Here is a 23,644-nt window from a genome sequence, read left to right on the forward strand (position 1 = left end):
ACATTAGTGTATAGTATAACCAAAAATGAATCACAAAAAATTACAAACACTGAATTAAAGGAGGTTTAAGTATGATACTTAAGAGGAAAGTTAAGGCAGTTTATGAATTTATCCATTCACAGTCAGTAACAACAAAAGTTAGTGATCAAAATAGTATTCTTTCTATTTTTTTTCTGAAAACTCTTACTTGCTATTGCATCTCATAAAAGGGATGTTTACATGATTCTGTCTCCTCAGTATTATAACCACTTCAAGTGTAACCCTTGAAATTTAAATCCTTTTAACTTTTCAAAGATTTAAATCTATTTATTTTTGCTTTTGTTCAATGTAGCACACTATCATAGTATTTAAATTATTGTGTTCCATTTCCTGTGAAAAGAATGTTCATATGTTCTCTGGAAATATTAAGAGATTGGAGAACTTGGAATTAATTGGAAGAGATAACCATTCATATTGTTTGGATGTGATGATCAATAAGACCAGGGGAAAAGATAATACAGTGAAGGGTTCTAAATAAAGATTAGTCACTCCCAAGTGAACCTGTCTGTAAAAGACCAATAGTAACTTGTTTTAATGAAAGAATACCACTGAACTATTTAATGACATGGAAAAGGACATTGAGAAATGTTTGGTAAAGCTTATAGTCGTTACACTTGCCACCCCACTTCATCTTTCTCTGAAACATAGAAAATGCTAACATGAGTCTAAAAATGTCACCCAGTTATTATTACAATTTTCCCAGATTCTCTGATCTTTTGATACTATGCCCAGAGCTGTCACTGGGTCTGCCTCTGACCTTGCTAGGTCTTCTGCCTATCACAGCTTACAAATTCCTGTTGATCAAATTTCTGGGTAATAGCTCACTCCTCTCCTCATTTGGCTTTTAGCGTGGGGACCCCTCTCCAAGTTTTTCTCAGAAGAATCTCAGTGCTGCAATAATTAGAAGGGTAAATGTACTAATATATTTTTGGCAGGGAAGGACTCTGCCAGATAAATAAAGCAGCCCAGGTGTAACAGGAAGAGGAAAACAGAACCGTAAGAGGTGTTGCCAGCTTTGCTGCCCAGTGGAATTTTAAGTCTGTTCCAAACCTTTTTCCATATGTGAACAGCGGCATCCACAGTGCTTTGGAAATTTAAGGGGTAGCAATCCCATTAAACTGAGAATGGTTCAGAAGTATCAGAGAAAAGTAAATTTAGGTGGGAGGTGTACAAGCATATTGGTGCAACTCAATTACCTGAAAAATATATTAAAGGCTAATTTGATTTTATGTTTCCCCACCAGTATGGCTGTTAAGAAATTCACCTTAAATGGAACTACTCCAAAATGCCAAAATTGGGATTAATATTTAAAATGTAAAATCACAAATTAATGCAACAATGTGATGACAAAGTTAAGATTAGATTAAAATATCTTATTGGATTTGAAAATGACTTTAAATGTGCCCAGAGAGAAACACCTCATCTCTCCATCCCATCCTGACCTCCTTGACTCAGGAATTGGTTTTCTTCGTTTTTATAAACCTCTGGAGTGGGCAGCTATGATATTAAGTGCCCAGAGCTCCTCTTTTTCTAGGAACAGCCGCTTTCCCTACCATGCTGATACCAAGTAGCATTAATTCCCAGCTCAAAATCAGCAAATAATCCAAGTGGAACCAATCAGATACTTTCCCAGATTATCAGAATGGAGTAAAATACCAATTCATTGTGCCCATACTATTTTGAACTAGGGTTGCTGTACGCTTGGGAGCTTTGTTTGCTATGTTCTAAAGCATGGGATTGTGTAAATGGGAGATAAAAACTTCAGTAGATTGGATGACAGATCACATAGAATATGTGGTCAAATTTTTTTCCTAGGATTTTTCTTTGGATTCAGGTTTTCTTGAAATTAAAGTGTGATCTTGTTATTGGGCTCTCTGAGACACTTGAATACTTTTACAGAACACTTTCTAATTTTTTATTTTAAAAGTATTCTTTTTTTTTTTTTGGAATTCAAATCTGCCTTGGTGTGGAATAAGCCAAAAACATTGATGTGTATAAAATAGTTTACTACTTTTCCTCACTGCAATTCAACCATGTGATCTAAATAAACACATCTCTTAAAGGAGTTTAAATTGAGTTCCTCTTATCTGAACCCCAAAGAGTATTAATCAATGTATACTGACACAAAATGCTTACTCATTTAGTATTTGAAAAATGAATAAAAACAAAAAAAGGATTAATATGTGGAAACTTATACCATATGCCCTGAGTTTTTTTTTTTTTGAGAGGGCACCTCTCATATTTATTGATCAAATGGTTGTTAACAATAAAATTCTGTATAGGGGAGTCAATGCTCAATGCACAATCATTAATCCATCTCAAGCCTAATTCTCGTCAGTCTCCAATCTTCTGAAGCATAACGAACAAGTTCTTACATGGTGAACAAATTCTTACATAGTGAATAAGTTCTTACATGGTGAACAGTACAAGGGCAGTTATCACAGAAACTTTCGGTTTTGATCACGCATTATGACCTATAAACAATCAGGTCAAATATGAATATTCGTTTGATTTTTATACTTGATTTATATGTGGATCCCACATTTCTCCCTTTATTATTATTATTTTTATTTTTAATAAAATGCTGAAGTGGTAGGTACATGCAAGATAAAGGTGGAAAACATAGTTTAGTGTTGTAAGAGAGCAAATGTAGATGATCAGGTGTGTGCCTGTAGACTGTGTTAATCCGAGCTAGACAAGGGCAATAAAACATCCACGGATGCAGAAGCTTTCTCTCAAAACAGCGGGGGCAGTGAGGTTCTAAGTTTCACCACTGTTGTTCCCCAATTTCTCACCTGATGGCCCCCCTGCGACTGTGCCTGTCTTAGGTTGTTCCTCCCTTGAGGAATCTTACCCGTCTCTGGCTAACCAGTCATCTTCCGGGGCCATACAGGGAGATGTAAAGTTGGTAAGTGAGAGAGAAGCCATATTGTTTGAAAAGGTTAGGTTTTTACTTCTATGCAGATTTATGCCCTGTGGCTTCTATGCCCAGCACTTGTCTTGAGGTATCTTTACCACCTGGAGGAATTATGATACTCGGTAAATTCGATATGAGCCACGAATTCTATTTAAGGGTTGTAATTAGGAAGGAAGAAGAAAAGCTATAGAGGTAGCATATGAAGGAAACATGGGAGGATTGATTATTTCTTTGACATATCTTCTTGTAGAGTAACTTAAGCATGTATAGGTTTTAAACTACTAACTAAATTGCGCACCCATATTAACATAATAGGTGCCCTGAGTTTTAAAGGAGAGAACAAGTACAGTTTTAAGAAACAGGAATAGTGAAAAGAGTATTTCAGGTGAAAGACATCTCCTCAGCTGAGAGAAGAGAGAAGAGAGACATAGACCATGGTGGGAAGAGGCAGTTAAAATGGAAGGTGATACTCAGATGAAAAGACAGTAAGATGCAGGAATAACTAAGTTTTTTGGAGGTTATGTGTAAGAGAAAAGAGGTGGTTTGGATGATTGGGAGTAGTGGAGGTCAGAGCTGTATTTTCAGACTCTTCTGGAATCTTTATCTGACATGGTAACTTGAACAGAGAGTAAAAAGCCAAACTAAGTTGCTCTTTGAATAGTCGAGTTGTGACCTGCTTAGTCTCTGAGCTAACCACAAGAAATTGGATGAATGAATCTTTATAAGGGAAGCTATCAGAGAAACCTAGTGACTGAAGATGGAGAACAAGGGAGGCTGTTGACTGGTAGAGGATTCCAGCATCTTACGGACAAGTTGTTCATCCAAGAGAAAAATCTCAAAGTCAAACCAAATACCATTTTTGAAGAAATGCATAAGTTGTGAGATCTGTTTTAGACATGTTGAGTTTGAGATGTCAGAGTAGAGGTGACTGACAGGCAGAAGGAACTAATAAATGATGTTCAATAAGAGGTTGTTGAAATATGGAATAATAACTAAAATTCCAGTATTGAAGAAATTTGAGAGCAAGTAAGCATTCCATTATTTTCCAATATAACATAAACCTAGTTCCTTTCTACAGGATACTTTTCTGAACTTCAGAAATATGTTTCAGTTAAGTTTATTGTTATCAAAATATGACATATCAAATCCAAAACTTCTCACTAACAATGTCATTCATCACTGAAATGATAAAGAGCCCTAGTTTGTACTCTAAAGGAGGTGAGTTTATGTCTCTGGAGGAAGATATTTCTAGAAGGGCTCTCTAGAAACACATGTTGAATGAATGAACAAAAGACTAGAACTCTAGGAGAGGAGAGGCAGGTAACCGTCGTGTAACCCAGAGACTAAAATACAGCCAGTTTTTAGGAAATGCTTACAGTTATACATATGCTTACATCAAACTCAGTCTGAGGTTCCCCTTGGGCCAGACGAGGACAAATAGGTGCCCTGACAGGTTAATAAGTTGACATCTGGGTAGGAAAACATATACATACAAAAAACACATACATACAGAAATGCTTATTTTCTGTTTATAGAACTTTACCTCTTTCTCTATGTTTGTAATTCTTTCACCTTCTTCTTCGGCCACCTGTCCCCAAATGCCCTTTGTCCCAGAAAATTAGCAAGGAAGACTTCATTACCAAAATGGATTATAAAACAGAAGATAAAGGAAAGAGCTTATATCCCATAATGTAAGACAGTTCACTTGAAAAACCCTTTTAGATGCATCCTTCTTCTCTACATGCTACTGTGTCTTCCCTATATATTCTCTTCCAGAAGTGAGCCTACTTTGCTCCTGGCCCTTAGTCAGAGTATTCCCCACCTCCTTCTATCCCTCTCACCAGCAGAACAAGTTAACTGTCCTGATTTCTATTGCCAAACTTGCTTGCTTCCACCAACAATTTAAAGAGTCTTCAAGTGTGGCATTGACCACTACCCAGAAGATAATAATTTTGTGATCAGCAAAGCAAAGAACCTCTAGCTGCCAGGATCTGCCCTTCTTAAAAGAGAATGGGAATTAAAAATTACAAATAACTCTTTGTCTTGACTAAACTTCAGAATATTCCAAAGAATTTATTTTATGCACTGAAATAGATAGAACCCATTTATTTTTCACTATATATGTTGGAGTTGTATACAGAAACCTGAATCCATTGACACTGAATTTCAGATTTATTCCAACAGTCTTTTATTTACTCTATTAGTCCACCCCTCAGTCACAGGCTAGGTTCAGTTAATAGGCAATACTGAATTGTAGAATGTATGGCTAAGGAATCTTTGGTGTCAAATAAATGTTGTTCTGATTCCCACGTTACTAAAATCATGCATTTAGTTTACTGTACTCATCTTGTGTATCACAACCATGTCCAACAACTTTATAAAACAGAACAGACTTTACCAAATAGGTAGCAGCACATGTCCACCAATTGATAAATTCTCATTAATTTAGGAAAAATATCTATTCCAAAGTGTCAAAGCACATTCTGATTATAAAAACTGTGTCAAAGGCAAGAGACAGATTCAAGGAAAATATGTGCTTCCAGCAACTGGCAACCTCTCTTTCTTCTTTCTTACTTTCTTTCACACAAAGGTATTTTCAGAAAATGCAGAAAGAAGTGCTTACATCTACTAATTAGTCTGATAGAGAAGGAAGCAAGATAATCATTGTGATAATATCTGAATTTTAAGATTAAGAAATATACTTGGTGATATAATCATCCTAGAACCGGGGGTACTTCATACCTGCAGATACTGTGGAAGGAAATTAGTATTTTTTATGTGGCGCTTTATTCTTTCTTTCCTCCAACTTTCATGTATTAAGGATCTACTTAGTCATTGGAGAATAGACTATCTCACAGTCTAGTCTAGAAAGAGAAAATAAAAAGTATAAATTAATAATGAAGCAGTCTAATGGGTACTGTAATGGGGAAGTTTCAGTGTAGGCACCAGGCTCACTCCTGAAGTTTGTGGGGCCTGAAGCAAAAGTACACATGGATACCCAAGTATTTTATTTTAAATATTTAAGAGTAATAAATTAAGCTAGCAACTGTTTAATAAAATATTAAATCTTGACAGATAAACAATTGCAACAAAAGTAGAGTAAATACTTGCTGGCTTGCTCATTTTTGTTCTCTCAATCTCTTCTAATCAGTTGGGAAATCCACAGGACAAAATTCAACTTCTTTCCCTTTTTTGGGGGAGTGAGGGAGGGGAGGCTCTTTTTATCCCCATCCAAGGTTAGCTGTTGGCCACCTAACAATACTCTCTCCCCCTTTCTGCTGGATTTCTTCTCCTTTGACCCATTCTAAGCCAGCACACATCAGAACCTAAGGCAGAAAAGCAAGGTTCAGATTTGGAATCCTCATATCTTAGTGGCACAAGGAGAGCAGACCCTGGGTTCCCCTCTCTCCTCCCATCTCTAGTCTCATCCTCTCTCTCTACTGGTCTCTCACACATCTATATATACAACCAAGAGCACGCTCAGAAGCTCCAAACCCCTACTCAGATTGCAAGAATTCCCTTCCAGAGGGCAGAATTGAAATAGCCAGTACAAGTCTCAGAGGTCCATTGGGGCCCATCTGTGCATGGAATTCTGCTGTCCTGGGGAAGAGGTGCTGAAGGGGAGAGGGATATGCTCCAGGTGGGGATGTGCTCCGAGCCTTCAGGTTTTCCCCTCATATGGAGAGGGTCTGACAGAATAAACTCTGTTGCTAGGGCCCCACACAGGGTCTAAGTTAGACACAGGAGCCACTGGCAACATATGGTTTTTTAAATTTAATTTTCAATTCATTTAAAATTAAATAAAATTTTAAATTCAGCCCCTCCCTCTCCCTGGCCACATTTGCAATGCTGAATAGCTACAGGTGGCCAGGGGCTACCATATTGGACAGTGCAGACATGAAGTATGTCCCTCATTGCACAAAGTTCTATTGAGCCGTAAAGTGGGAAAATCTCCAGCAAATTGATTTGACAGAAACATTTCCTCTGGAAGACATTAGAATCCCATGTCCACAGATTAATGGTTTAGCACAAGCTGTCACACCAAAAGGAACTGACCCAATAAAGGGGCAAAAGCATATTAGGATGGAAAGGGAACTTTACATTTCATTAAGATATTGGAACTTGGCCTTTATAGCCAACTTTATGTTCTCTATAATATCCTTTGTAATGATCATTAAGCAGATTAACGTGAAACAGCCAATGAAGCTGCTGAGTTTAAATAGGCACAGGGAAGGTATGAGGTGGTCAGATCACACTGGTTGAGGAAAATTTGTATCAATGATAAACTTAGTAATATAACAAAGGAAGGATCAATACAGTCTGGCAAGTAAACTGGCTAAGTGGGGCAGAGGCCAGGGAAAAATAAAATCTCCTTCTCCCCTCACCATGACTTCAGAATTAACAGCAATCTCATGCCTCTGGAATACAGACATGTACAAATACTGAATTTATTTATTATAGTACTATTGAACTCTATGAGCATTTTCATTCAAGGTCACTGTATATGAGAACACTTGGATTATGTCCTTAAAGGTAGAATAAATAGAGAGTATGGCTGATTCAAAGAATAAAATGGAGTCAGAGGGCCATTGCTGTACACTCGGAAGTATTAGTCTCTTCCTTGAAACTGTTCAGCTACCATCCATGGAGGCAGAATGAATATTAAAGCCCAAACAGCTAAGATTGGGAGTGAAGTCCTAAATGTCTTAGGAGGCTCCCTGTAGTCCGAGTCTCTGTAGTCATAGCTGACCTTAACCCCTTCTACTTGACTTACCCGGGATCTCTTTTAGGACCATAGACCGTGATGCTTTCTTGGTGCCTATAATCATTAATTTTATGTATCAATTTGGTTAAAGTATGGTGTCCAGTTGTTTCATCAAACACCAGTTTAGATGTCACTATAAAGGTAATCTTTAAATGCATTAATATTTATGATCAAACGACATTATGTAAAGTAGATTACTCTCTGTAATATGAGTTATCCAACCAGTGGAAGGCCTTCAGAGTAAAGACAGAGGTTGCCCAATGAAGAAGAAATTCTCCTCAAGGGTGCAACATAAAACTCTGAGTTTCCACCCAGCTCTCTGTAGAATCTGGATTCAAGACTACAGAAAGAACTCTGACCTGAATTTCTACCCTGCCAACCTGTCCTGCAGATTTCAGATTTGTCAGGACCCCTCATCAGATGAGCCAATTCTTTTATTTTTATTAAAGTGTCATTGATATGCAATCTTATGTTGATTTCAAATGTACAAGGCAGTGGTTTAACAGTTACCCACATTATCAAATCCTTACTTCCTCTAGTGTGGTTACTATCAATGCAGAAAAATGTTACAAAATCGTTGATTATATTCTCCATGCTGCACTACCTTCCCTCCCATACTTACATTATGCTTGAGAATTATTGTGCCCCTTTATCCCCCTTTCCCTCCCCCAACCCGCTAGTCACTTCTTAGTGTCTATGTCTACTGCTGTTTTGTTCCTTCTGTTTAGCTTTACTTTAAAAAATCATTTGGTATTTGTCTTTCTCAGCCTGGCTTATTTCACTGAGCATAATACCTTCTAGATACATCCATGGCATTGCAAATGGCAGGATTTCTTTTCTTTTTATGGCTGAATAACATTTCATTTTGTGTATGTTCTTTATCCATCATATGAGTCAATTCTTTAAAATAAATTTCTCTCTTCATCCTCATTCTCTGTCTCTGCCTCTCTCTCTCTCTCTCTCTCCGTCTGTCTGTGGAACATTCATATTTTCTCGGTTCTGCTCTCCTGAAAACCTTAACTAATAAAACGTCTTTGCACATGCTCTTCCATCTCCTGATAATATTTTCACCACCATAACCACTCCACACTCTCCCAATTTGTCCAACTCCTATTCATCTTCAGGTCTCTCTTTCAAACTCATTTCCTCCAAGGAGTGTCCTGAGACTATCAAGATTGCGGCAGATGCCTTTCAGCAGTGTTCTCAGAATGTCCCCAGAGTTTGCTATCTTAACTCTTATGAGGTGACAATGCAAGTACGCTTTAAGAAGGAAAAATATCTTCTGTGATTTTCGTAAACCACTAGTAGTTTGAGCAGAGTATATCTTCAGTGATTTTATGATGAAAATGAGTTAACTAATGAATAAAATGAATGAGTGAATAATGAAATGAGTAAATTTCAGAATAAGAAATACAGATGAAAATATCACAAAGGAAACAAAGATTTTGCCAGAATCTTAGTGGGCTGAATTTGTGGACTAAGATCAAGGACATGATACAGATAAACTGTGAACTGGAAAAATACTAATGTGGCAGATAGAAATTCTTCTTCTATTTATTATTACCTAATCCCTACTGTGTCTTGATATGTACAGGCACTGTCCTAAGCAGTTACAGAGCTGTAAGGTGACAGAGGCAGGAGATGGCCAGTTCCAACTGGTCCCTGTGTCTGTACACTAATAATGACCTTATAATACTGCCTATGACCTCCTGAAAGATAGATTCTTAAGGAAGGCCTGATCCCACATTCTCTGTCTCCAATAGTAACCCCCAAATCCTTTTAATATGTGCTCATCTCAGTTCTAAATTATCAGTAACTTCTCTTTTCCAATCAATTTTTCACCCATAAAGCTTGCCCTTAATTCCATAATCTTTACTGTCCATTATTCACATATGCATATGAGCTTACCTAAATAATCGATGCTTTCAGAATATAAGCTGTTGATCTCAGGTAAAGTGAAGGGGAAAATGTCTGTTCATCAGGAAACCTTTATCACTGGGAAATAGACCAAAAGCGGTGATATTTCGTGTAAGGCTGAGAACACTGACGGGAGGAGCAAGCACGTCGGACCCTGATGCCGTGTCAAAGTCCCCGGCTGTTGCCCCCTCCCAACCTGATACATTAGCCAATCCTCGCACCACTGTAAATCTAAGCTCTGCCTCCCCCTACCTTCTTTAAAAACTCACTGCCTGTCTGCTTACGCGCGTGAATTCCCCAGCCTCTATTTCTGTAGACTGAGGAAATCTCACCTGGGTGTTTGCGTTCAAATAAATTACCTGGCCCTTTGTTGCCTCTCTTCACCTGCATATTTCGGCTAGTATTTACTAGTTCTGGTTGATACCTTTTCAGGATAGATTGAAGCCTTCCCCACCAACCAAGAGACAGCGTTGGTGGTGGCACAGACATTGGTAGTGCAGATCATCCCCTGTTTTGGCCTGCCTGCCTTGCTACAGTCGGACAACGGGCCTGCTTTCATCTCTCGGGTCACCCAGCTAACAGCCGAGGCTCTCAATGTCACCTGGAACCTCCATATACCCTACCACCCCCAATCGTCAGGTAAGGTCAAAAGGGCTAAACGGTCTCTTAAAAGACCAACTAACTAAGCTGTCTCTAGAAGTAAAGCTCTCGTGGCCCGATCTTCTCCCCACCGCTCTCACTCGGCTGCGTGCTGCCCCCGGGGACCAGCAGGACTAAGTGCATTTGAGCTGATGTATGGCAGGCCCTTCTTACTGAACACAGGCCTGCCCGCTGCCTCTCCTCCTCTGGCCTCCTGCCTTCCTTACTTTACACTGTTGAGGCATCTTCTTAGGGAAGACGCAGACCAGCTCCTACCCCAACCTACGTCACCCAGCAACCCAGGAGACGTAGCGACCCTTCAGCCAGGAGATGAAGTGCTCCTAAGAGAACTCCAGTCAAAATCTCTCCAACCCCGCTGGACAGGGCCTCATACAGTAATCCTCACTACACCCTCAGCAGCCAAACTACACGGGCACTCCTCCTGGAATCACCTTTCTAGGCTCAAATGGCTACCCAGACATGATGGCTGGGTGTCTTGTGAGTCATGTCAAGTACAGCCAGCCAAATAGATGACCCTATAGTCTCCAGGCAGAGCTATTCGGCATGGAAATTCAGGCTTAACCTAACCCTTCCTCGTGGAACTGAGGCCCGAGAAGTAGGCACCCAAAGCTGCCTGCGTGCGGGCTGTCAGGCACCAGTTCAAATACCAATATACACAGACATCTTAAATACCTTCTCAAACCCAACGCTATGCTTCCCTTATGACCAGACCTCTAGTACATGTACATTCCAGTTCGACATGTATGGAGAATGCCATCCTGAAGCAAACAAATGTAAAGTCCATGCAGTAAGAGACACGACAAGGGGAACCAATGACAAAATGTTTACTAAGATACAAAATAGGCTATACATTACCGTTAGTGACCCATGGGACCAACGCTGGGAAAAAGGAGTACAGGGCAAGCTGTACGAAAGCAGTCAAGCCTTTCCAGGGGGCACGATCGACATCAAAAGAGAATGAACCACTGTAAACCCCACTCTCACAGAGGTTTTAAACACCCAAGCATGGGTATCAAGTAATATTTTAAAAACAGAACAGGCACTAAAACAGAGGATCCAGTCAGGCCCCTACCCCCACTCTCTACGACCAGCAGGATCACAACTTTCCTGGGCCAGAGTCATGAGAGAAACAGTGCAGTTTCTTAATGCTTCACATATCCTCAGCAATGTGTCTAATTGTTTCCTCTGCGCCTCCCTCCAACGCTCCCCGGTAGCTGCAGTTCCCATTAGTTTTTTCCAGGCTCAACCAGTAAACTCTGAAAAAGACCGATGTGGGAAACAAGCCTTGAGCCCAAAGCTCAGCATAAGCCCGGGGTCACCAGAAAATGGCATGAAAAGCCATCGTCCCCGCTCACCTGCTACCTGACCCAGCATTCCACTGTCTCAGAATGGCCAATGGGAAGCCAAAGCCGATGACGGGTGACCTTAGACACTCCAATTTCCCTTCAAGGAGGTGGGTTCTTCTGGTGCAACAGCACGCTTACCCAATGCATCAACAGCACCATGGTAGGACCCTGCTTTTCAGTAATGCTGGTGCCCCAATTAATTTTGTACAGCATACCTGAGGTAAGACAGGCACTAGATGAATGGTCTATATATCAAAACACTAGACAGAAGAGGGCGGTTTTTCTACCAGTGCTGGTGGGAGTGAGTCTAGTTACTGCAGTGTCCGCAGCCGCCACAGGGGCAGGAGCGTTAGGCCATAGCTTAGTGAGCTCTCAGGGTCTAGCAAGTCAATTGGCAACATTAGACGATAGAGTGAGCCTAACCTTGGGAGAAACCTCAACCTCCCTTATTTCCCTCCAGCGACAACTTACTTCCCTTGCCCAGGTCACCCTTTAAAATCGGCGGGCCTTAGATCTGCTTAGTGCAGAAAAGGGTGGAACCTGTATTTTCTTACAAGAAGAATGCTGCTACTATATCAATGAGTCTGGGGTCGTAGAGCAAAGGGTAAAAAAACTGCAAGAATTACAAAAAGACCTCCACAAAGCACGAGTACCTGAAGGCAGCCCTTATGGGTGGCTTCAGTCTCCCATTATGGTCTGGCTAATGCCTCTGCTAGGCCCCTTAATAACAGTTTCTGGTTTACTCTTAATTGCCCCATGTGTTTTCAAGTTCCTTCAACAGCGCATAGCAGAAATTTCACACATAAAAGTTAATCAACTGTTGCTGTGTGAGTACTCACCCCTCCCGACTGAGCCTCTGGCCATCAACCAGCCTTAAACCCCCCACATCGCCCCTCCTCAGCCGGAAGTAGCAAGATCAAGTCGGCACCCATTATAACCAAAAGGCCGAAATGTAAGGCTGAGAGCACTGACGGGAGGAGCAAGCACGTGGGACCCTGATGACGTGTCAAAGTCCCTGGCTGCTGCCCCCTCCCACATCAGACCCTGATCTTACATTTGGCATGAAATCATGTAGAATGACCCAGAAAGATTTTAAACAGTAATTAAGAACACTCCATCTGTGCCCATAGATTCATAACAGTTGGGAGTTCACCTTTCCAAACAAGAAAACAGATTTTTAATTAATAATATATATCTATGGCACATACCATTCTGTCTTAGAGATTTGTGACCACCAAGTAACTCAAAATGGGTAGAACCATGCCAGGTTTAAGAATTCCTCGTGTCATAACAAGAAATTTTATAATTCCATGACTTCTTGAGGAATGAAAAATGGCTGTCAAGAAATACATATGAGAATGAATTGATAGATGTATAATGTATATAATAGAAAATTGATTATCATTTTGAATGCAATAAAAATAAAACCCATTGTTAAAAATTAACCCATTTCTATCACCTCATTCATTATACTTATGCATGCATTTTTTTAAATTATATAGTTAAAGATACACAACCCAAACCTTGAAAACTGAATATGAAATAAAGACAAATAATGATCTCAAGATAGTGAACTTTTGTTAAAGCATAAAAGTAATGAAAATAATGATAAAATAAATAAATAATGGTAATGTATTCAAAATAAATTAAATGCAAAGCACTGATTTTAACAACTAAGACAACAGACTCAAAACTTTAATATACAAATATTTGCTTTCATCAGTAGGATAAAATGTTAATACCTTACTAGACAAGTGGGCAAATGATATGGGTAGGAACCAGATAAGCAAAGAAATATAAAAGATGAAAATATATGTCATTAAAGCAAAATCATTTCAGTAGTCAAATAAATTAAAAACAATGTATATCATATTTACTTAACAAGTTTGGTAAAAAAAAGAATATTTGATTTCCCAAACTCATGTGGCTGCCATGAGATGGATATGTCATACATTGCTGATAGGAGCACAAATTAAAAGATTTTAATGAATATTAATAAAACAATATGTATCAGAATCCTTAAAAATCATCACACCCTTTGACTTAATAGTTTTACTTCTCAGACTGTATTCTGGGAGAGAAAATTAGAGGTGCTGAGTAATTATACATGTATGTCCATTATAAAATTTTTATCATAGCAAGAAATTAGAACCAATAAAAAATCCAACAGTGGGAGAACATTTATAAAAGATCCCTCTTTAATGGTCTACTCTTGATTATCTGAGCTTGACCAGGAGTAGAGATGGAGCAAGGAACAATGAAAGCACATGCTTGCTTATTTACAGGGAATTTTCCAAAATGCTGCTTTATTATTTTGTTTCTTTGGAAACTAAGGCCCTAATTCTGATATAACGAACATACTTAAAACAGTAGCACCTCTTCTCTGAAGAGATTAAAGAATGCTTAGTTCCATTTTTTATCAAGTATATTGTTCTTATGCAGGTGATATCTTGAGATTAACTAAGCCCAAACTATTATCATTTGAGAAACAAGTAACCAGAAGAGACAGAGAGGGAAGGAGAGAAAGAGAGAGAGAGAAATTGAAGGAGAATGAAAGAGAGAGGAAAATGTTAACACAAAGCAATTAAGTCATGTCACAAAATGCATGATTAATATCCCATTTGTGGTTAGTCATGCCTCTCTGATGAAAAACGCTCAGTGTGAGTTACCTGGGCTGGGACTGGAGTAGGCAGGTGGGTGGATGGGGGGATTTGGTGACAGCTGCCATTTCTCCTTTTTCTTTAATAGGAATCTGGTGAGAAGATGCTCTTCTCGCTTAAACCATGGGAATGGTGAGCAATTATTTCTGATATAATTGTCCTTAATGTTTTGCAAGATAGTCCTGCAACTAATGAATAGCATATAATCAGTAAATGATGTTTTTGAACAATATCCAATGACATGAGAAAGTTTTCTTATAATTAAAAAAAATCTTGTGTCTCAGCAAGGTCCTTTTGTATATCCTCAATATTGATTCTGTAATAGAGATTTTATCCCCCATGGTCATTGCTCTTCCCAGTTAATTTGTTTTCATTCTGAAAATTCATGAAACCAATCCAAACTTTAGTTATATTCTTTATTGTTTTTTTTAAAAGTTTACTAATGCTTTTGTATATTTACTATACTCTTCCCTTACTATTTGAAATTTAGACTAGTTGCCTATAGTTATCATCTTGAGTTCAATACCTGTCACTAATTTTCAGCCCTTTTTCTTTCCTAGCTCACATTTAAGGCTATGTATTTCCCTCTAAATATTGCATTAGCTGCAGTATGTATACACATTTTAATACATGGTATTTTATGTCACTCAAAAAATCTTAATTTTCATTTATATAATTTTACATTTCCAAAAATGACTTTTCTAAACATGTTCTCTTATTGATTTTTAATTTATTGTTCATTAAAACATGCTCCACAGCTTAGCATATAATCAATTTTTAAACTTTTATGGATATATAAATGTATTCATTATTTGTTTCAGCATTCTATTATTGAGTTTCTTAATTGATTGTGTCTATTTGATATGAATTTGCTGTGATTTTTCAATTTCTCTTTGAAATTGTGGGATTTTTTCCTTATTCTTTTTTATCCAATGATATAGGGGCATAAAACTTTACTATAGGTAATTTTTCTTGCAAGTTTCTCCCTTTATCACAAACCATATCCTTAAATTAAGTATTACTACAAAAAATTTTTAATTTTGAGAATTTTAAGTTGATAATTTTAAGAATTATGATAGTTTTATAAGTAAAATAGCTATAAATATTGGCCATTTGCTATACTAGGTTTTCTTTTGGAAATTTACTGATATTTCTGGACTTAATTCTGCCATCCTATGCTGTGTTTTCTATTAAAATGTATATTTACTATGTTGGGGTTTTTTGCCATACTCTTTCAGAATATTTTAATAATCTTTGCTTCTCATCTCTTCACCTATTGTAGTTTCACATTTAAAATGGGTATCTTTAACATTTAACTTGTATACTTGACATAAAGCCTGTAATTAATCAGTATCTTAATTTGTCTTTCAAAAATTTAAGGTCCTTTATATTCTAAAACTACCTATCCCCTTAGTTCTTCTAATGAATTGTTTCCAATATTTTAGTTATTCCTCACTTTAAAAAAAGAAAGAACAATAGCTACAATAAAGAAATTAAATATTATTATTTTTATTACCACTATTGTTTTCCCTTTCAATTTGTTCTATTAATTCAAGATTTTGGAGTGCTGGTCAGTGGTGTTCCATAGATGATATACTGGGTCCAGTTGATAAACAGTGTGTCATCTGTAGAGAATTTAAAACAATATAAAAAGAAGATAAACCAATCTCCTTTTTATCATCACTAATTATCACCATGTACTTGCAATTCTAATCAATAACAATGATAAAAATATTCCTCCATGAAAACTTATTTTTGTTAAAATTCTAAACAACTGTTTCAATTAATGTTGAGTTTTAATTGTTATATACACACATATAGACATCATATTCCTCATAGAAGTTAATTTGATAGCTCTGGTTATATGGTGAACCTCTTCTTATATGACCTCAGCTTCATACATTTGTTTAGAAAGTGAGCTCATATGTTTGGAGTAATTGTTTTCTCTTTCAGTGGAACTGGATCTCTAGCCCTGTGGTACTTTATATTCTTTAATGCAAACCATAGGTTCAACACTAAATATAGTACAGTGATTGTAGACACAGAAACAAAACTTAAATCACCTCAATTTTGCATTCCATGTCAAACTGTTCTATGAAATTTGTAGAGCTTTCTCTGGGAAATATTGCTTTAAATGCTTTTTGCCCTTTTTCAAAGAAGACATTAATGTACTCAAATACTATCAACCTGTTACTTTTTAAGTTTTATGCATTATTGAATTTATTTTATTTTTAAGGGAATTGACTCTACATAGAAGTTTCAATGAAAGAAATTTTCATTCTCTGCCTTTTTTTACTAGGCAGTATCATTATCATGACATTTCATGACTGCTATTGAGAATAATTTTGTGGTTAGGGGAAGGGACTGTAGAAAAAGAAAGATTCAGATTCACTGGGTGACTAATGTGCTAGGTACACCACTGGCACTTGTATTCCTGATAGTTGTGTGTGCTGGCTCGCTTTTAAAGAGTATTGTTTCTTCTGCTGGTCTGTAATTATGGACTCTAAGCTCCCTTGGAGAAAGAGAGTGGTATTCTCTGCCAAAGCCAGTGGTGCTGTGTTATGTGACCCTAAAACTTAAGGCATGTGTTTAAGTTTTAAACTTAGGTCTGGCAACATGCCTTATGTAATATATTGTCAAAGAATATTGATATCACATGAGTTTGGAAAACTGAGGCCTCATATCAGTCAGTCTATGGTACAAGGTTAGAGCTTTCAAATTCTCATGGGTTTTTTTTTTTGTTTTTTTAATATATAGCCTTGAAGAGAGTTGGGCAGAAATAAGTTTCCTTACCATTTGTGTGGTCCATGGGGCAGCACTAGAGCCCTCTATTCAGAGTCTGTGTTGTTTCCATGTGTATGTCCTCTGCGGAAGTCTTCCAGCTCCCTGATTCACGGGGCCCAAAGCTGTATCTCCTATACTAACAGGGGACTTTGATTTTCCAGATTTCTGTTTCCAGTTTTAATCTGGATCTTTCCCCCACTCCAGCCTCATTGCTCCCTTTTCTACCTATCTGCCCACAGATTTATCACCTTGGTTGACAATGACTAAGTATTGTGATATTGTGTCCAGCATTTCTTTGTGTTTGTAATAGGCAAGTTTATAGCACAACACTTAGTATAACATGACATGGAGCCCCAGGAGAAAATTTGTCTAATAAAATGTTTTTGGGAAGAGCAATTTACAAAACACATATGCCTTAGCCTGTGTGTGCTTGTGTATTTGTATGCATGTGTGTGTGTGTGCTGACAGAGCAGGAAACAATATAAACCACAGTCACACAAAATCCCTGGAAGATATAATTATGTGAGATGTTTATCTTTCTCCCATCTTCAATTTCTATGATACATATATATTACTTTTATGAGGACAAAAACAAACAGGAAAAATACAGGAATATATTTCTGTCTTTTGTTTTTAGTCACTATTTCAAGCTGAAATTGCAACAGTGCTTTTGAAAGAAGAAATTTCATTTGTTCAGGTTTTTCTTAGCGGTATGCTAGAAAAAGAAAGAAGTATGGTCTGAGAACAGAGAAAAAATTTAAATTGCATACCTTGGTGGGGAGAGTACTACAAGTTTTATTCAGACTTGGGAAAGGTCAGAAGATTCTTTGTGTCTATTACATATGAAGCAGCTAAAATCCAGAGTATGGGGAATGATTGAACAAGTCAGAAGACCCCTAGGTTCTGATGTCTTCCACGTAGAGGGAGCTTGGGTGTGGATGGTGTTTTATCTATTGAAGAAGTGATGCATTCATTTGGTTGGAATTAACTGACACCCCATTCTGTGTCAGGCAATCCAACTGTGAAAAATTTAGCAGTAAGCACAAAAGGCACAGCAAGCCCTGTCTCTTGAAATTTATCTCCCACTGGGGTGAGAGAAATGCCCATGGGAGAGAGTGGAGGATTCCATATACAGGGCAATGGGCTTCCACAGGGCTGCAAAGCAGCAGGTAGAGATGATACTCCAGAACATGTGCCCTCCTGGTGACACTGACCCTGAGTGTGGCTGGAATGCAAAAGGGTCTGGCTCCCCATAAGAACTAGGAATGGTGAGGAAAACCAAAGTGTAAAAGGCTCTGGTGCAGCAACAATTTGTGCTCCTCTGACTCCTTAAAACACACTTTAAGAAGATGAGAGTTGTCTGCTGCTGAATGATGGCATTAGTCACTCACTCTGAGGGCCAGGGAAGACAAACCCTGCTTTGCTTATGTGTGCCTGCTTTGTGCGGCAGCTTGCTTTCAGTATCCTTGATAAAATATAATGAAACTTAGCCCAGTATTAAAATGACTGCATGTACATTACCTACAAGAACACATTAAACAAGTATAACTCCTCTGGGTTGCAGAAACTAACCTGCATCATAATAAAATACCATTTCTATCTAAACAGGAAGCTGTACTCAGCTTCACTGTATATGGTATTTATTCCTTTACTCACCCATGCAATGAAAAGTCTTATTTATAATGCAGATTTAAAGGCTTAGAAGATTCTTATGAATTTTCAAAGAAAGTTTAAGCAATTTCTCTTTTTTTTTAAATTTTCAAGAGTGTAGACTAATGCTTGATCCATAGACACATGAGGAGGATAAAAATGAGAAAACATAAGTTTATTATTAGTGTCATCATTTTCAGTACTCTTAAGGATATTCCAATTTCTTAAAATATGTATATGTCTCTAAAAAGTAGCTAACTTGTTAATTCTTCACTATATCTCAATATAGCATGTTTATTTAGGTCAAAATGATATTCACAAGAAATAGCCAGAAGACTTCAACTCGTTTTGTACCAGACCACAAATGTGTCACCCATGTGCTCACACTTATACATACTTTGTTTCACATCTCTGCATTCTAAACCAAAACCAAAGAACAAAAATCTACCTTCTGCAGCCCATAATTTCAATGATATGTAAAGAGGTTTAGTGATTTTTCTTAACAGATCCAAATAAAACCCCAGTAAGTGTGTTGACATTCATATTCCAGCCAGATTTTCAACTTTTCAATAAGTGCAAAAATTTCTTTGGTCTATTTCAATTCTTCATATGGATTCAAAATCAGTCCTTTAAAAATTGTTACTGAAATACATTTGAAAGTCCCTAATGCCATTATTATAATCTAACTTACCATGAATAAAAGCTAGGCTCCTTAATAAAAATGAAAGTACTATGGACAGTTACTCTAACAATGATCTCAGCTAGAAATATTATTTAATTATGTTAACAAAGGATATTCATTTTCTCTTGTTCCCCCCTTTTTACCAACAACTTCACCACTTTTTTTCACAAAAGTCATTCATTTCCCCTTGCAATGCCTCGGAAATCATTATTATTAACTGCTATAGGTCAGCTTGGTGGGACCCACTCAACTATTCTCATGCTCTGATTTCTTTTTCATAGCCAAAAGAACTGACCTTTATTGAATTTCAATTTTACCTAAAACTTTAAATGCTTCTTGTGACTCTAAAATAAATTCAGTAAGTGAGCAAATCAGGACAGCAGTTTCTGTGGCAGCTTTCTACTTTCCGAAGCGAACAAAGAAAATAAAGCACTGTCTGGGAGCAATATGATCATTCTGAGTTCTTACCTGCGTATTCCTGCAAACATCAGACCCTTTTGTATCCATGCACTGTCTTCTGTCAGGGCCATGAATGATCAGTAATTGTCAATGAGGAATTGTAGAGCTGAAATGTAGGATATTATTACTGATGGGTATTATCCTATATATACAAGGCCCTATGCATTTATTTGCTTATTTACATTTGAAATCATGGTTGTTTTCAAGCATCAGATTAATGTGCAAGAATGAGAATCTCCATCCAGAGCACATGCAGCAAAATTTGTTTCTGAAGTTCTCCTTCACCACTGCTGCAAAAGGACAAAAGCGTTTCAGTGGGGGTGCGGTAGAACAGAAGGCTCTCTGAGGAATATCGGCCTGCTAATTCTCAGCTTAGTTTTGCCTAAATACCAAACCATCCTTGTATGAATGGAAATGACCAGCAACTGAATTACACAGATGCCAGCAAGAACACTCACAGCCCCTGACAAGCATATGCACAGACTGGATGGGTCTCAGGGCAGAGAACAGTGAAAGGCTCAGCTGAATGTTGCATTTCCGGGGAGGTTTCAATGCCCCAAGTGCCAAGACCAAGAAAGCAAAGAGCTAACAAATTATAATGGTAGCCTTACCTGTAAGAAAACAAGTTCTGGACCTAATATTTGAATGGCTGTCACTGATGAGGTTCTCTGGAAGGAAAGATAGGTGTATCCCTTTCTAACAAAAATGTCAACATTCACAGCCCCAAGAAGAAATGACTGTTTATTTCAATAATTCTACACACACATTTTGCCAGATTATTTTGACAAAAATCATTTACCACTGTGAAATCTTGAGGACGTGTTCCTTAATATATCCCTATCTTAGAGAGCAACTATGTACATTATCTTATTTAAGAACAAAAGAAAGCCCGAAGCACACAGATGTCCTTAACTTTGTTGAAGCATTATTTCCTAAACTGAATTATCTACAGAATACATTTTCCAGGAGTACCTATTAACATCCTAGGAAATTAATTTTTTTTTTGGTGTTTCCACTTCAGAAAAAAAAAAAAAAACTAAGGAGATGGACTAGATGACATTTAAGAACACACCCGGCTCCAAATGTCAGGACCTCTTGTGCCTTAGGAATGCACGTGCTTCCACCACTTCCCACTGCTAACCAGTTTCAGTGTTTATCATATTCATACACAGAAGCTCCCCTACTTAAGACCTCAATCTCTTGGGCTTTCATGCAAATTCATTCCTTTTTTCTAGCTCCTCCTTGAACTTTGAGAGCTACTTCTGAGGCACCACCTTTATCAGAAATAACCCTTTAATTAGTTGGAAGACCACAAATGTCACCTTCCAGAGTTCTGGAGACATTAATTCTTTGAAGTTTCCCTCAAAAGATCTATTCTTCCACCTTGGTATCCTAGTTTTTCTATTATAAATATAGAATCTATGGATTTGACTATTACAATAAAAAGGACAGAGAGTTGAAGATGTAATAAACTTACAGTTGAAAAAGTCAAGGAAATTATTTGACTCATAAATAGTCTTCCCAAATCATAACCATTTTAGACTACAGGCTGTTCCCCATTATCCTTCCCTAACCTCTGATCTCACCCCACATGGTGGTCCAGCTTTACTGAGTGTCCGTTCATCCCTTCCCAGCATTGCCAACCACTAAAAGAAAATTCAGCTACCAAGAGCACTATAGCTCATAAAGCTCAGGTTATAGAAATGGAGGGCAATATGAAGTGAACTCAGATGTGCAGTAAGAAAACGTGGACCCATGTTACTATGTGCTAAACATTCCCAATCTTTCTAAGCTTCTTGAAGTTAATTAGTTGCATGTGACTAATTCTGGCCCATTAACATGATCAAAACTGATGTGTGTCATTTGGGAGCTGTAACAGCAAAAACGTGATACACAAATCTCCAGTATCCTTTTATCCTTTGCTGCCGTGACTTAAAAGTAAAGCTACAAGATTGCAGAGACTCTGTCAGCCTCAGTCCCTGAAAGACTGCGTGGGGCAGAGGTCTCATGCACATATGTGGGACAGGTTGGATGAGTAAGGATCGTTTGTTGTCATGGTTGGAGTTGCTCCTTTTCACAGTCTAAGCTGATGTTACATTCCTCAGTACTCATTGGTTAAAAATTATCTCCAGCACCTTAGTGAGAAAAGACAGAAGAAAGATCTCTGGACACACTAAATGCCATGGAAAAAGGGGCTGATTTTTAGGTATACAGAGAAAGCAGTTTCCAGTTTGAGAAGAGAAAGCTCTTCTCAAAGATCCATTACATACTCATAAAGTCCTACATGAAGGAATCCTCAAGACCATATTATAGATTCCTCACCTTGAGGCCCTACCTGACCATCAAAGTCAACATTTTAGTGTCCAGAGTTGCTGTCCAAATAATTCAGTCATAGAAAGCTTTATTTCAGTCATACTATCTTTATATAGGATTGCACAGCTAAATAGAAATGGAATCCTAAAAATACATGCTCTGATTTCTCAATAGGAAAATTTGCTGAAAGTAATTTCTAATCCTTTTATGGTTTTACTACTATAACCGTGTTCTAATACACTATTCCCTAAGAAAATATAAAAGGCCAAAACTATGTTTTTATCCAAGTTGTAGCTACTTAACGATATATAAAGTTAATTATGAGTTTTATTTCATCTTTCACTATTAAATGTTTTAAGAAAACTTGTTCTTTATAGAAAATGTAAAAAAATGTTTTAGATAATCCGAAGCACATCAGCTTAGGCTAGCCAAGCTCTTACCATGACTCAGGTCTCAACGGGAAAGAACAAAATGCCTTGCCCCTTATTTTGACAAGAGCAAGCACAGTGTAGGTGAGCACAAAGGGGGAGAAAAGACATATAAATAACAATCTTTCAAACTTCTGTTCACGAATATTGTTTTTTGTCATAGCAATTGCACAATGAAATATGAAAGTTCAATTTCCTCTTCATTTCCTTTTAATAAAACTTCTGTTCATTTCATTTCTAAAAGAAGATTGAATCTAAATTACTTTGACTTCTCTTGGCCTAACTTTGGTGAGTGCTACCAGACATGAAAACAGAGGCCTTTTGCGCATCACCCACAGAAATAGGTACAGGCTCCGTCTCCGAGTTCCGCTCTGGGTCCTCCTCTCCTGCCATGTGGATGCCCTCGTGAGCCCCAAGTGATGGCTGCACATTATTTTATAATCCTTGCTCCATCTCTTAACCAGGCCATTTGCAGAAAGGAAATCTACAAAGGGTCCCTTATTGGGTTTTTCTCATCCATTCCACAGCAACATGTATGTCCTAGTGGTAGGAAAAAATGGGGTCCTCTTTGGTGCCGTGGCATTTGAAATTTGCATATATGTCAAAATATTTTTTCATGAACATCCACATTATGGGATGAATTGTGTTCCCTACAATTCATATGTTCAATTTTTTATCCCCAGTGTCTCAGAACATGACCTTACTTGGAAATAGGGTCATTGGAGACGTAATTAGTTAAGTGAAGATGAGTCCATACTGGGGTAGGGTGAGCCCCTAAATCCAATAGGATTTGTGTCCTTTAAAAAAGAGGAAATTTAGGCACTGAGGCATGCACACTAGGGAAATGTCATGTGAAAAGTGAGGCATGCTCCCACGAATTGAGGAAGTCCCAGAAATTTGGAGACAGTTGTTGAACAGACCCTTCCCTAGCACCTTCAGAGGCAGTGTGGGCCTGCCAACCCCTTGATCTCAGACTTCTAGACTCTAGAACAGAAAGATAATAAACGTCCAGTGTTTAAGCCAC

This window comes from Manis javanica, chromosome 17 (assembly GCF_040802235.1).
Source record: "Manis javanica isolate MJ-LG chromosome 17, MJ_LKY, whole genome shotgun sequence".
NCBI lineage: Eukaryota > Metazoa > Chordata > Mammalia > Pholidota > Manidae > Manis > Manis javanica.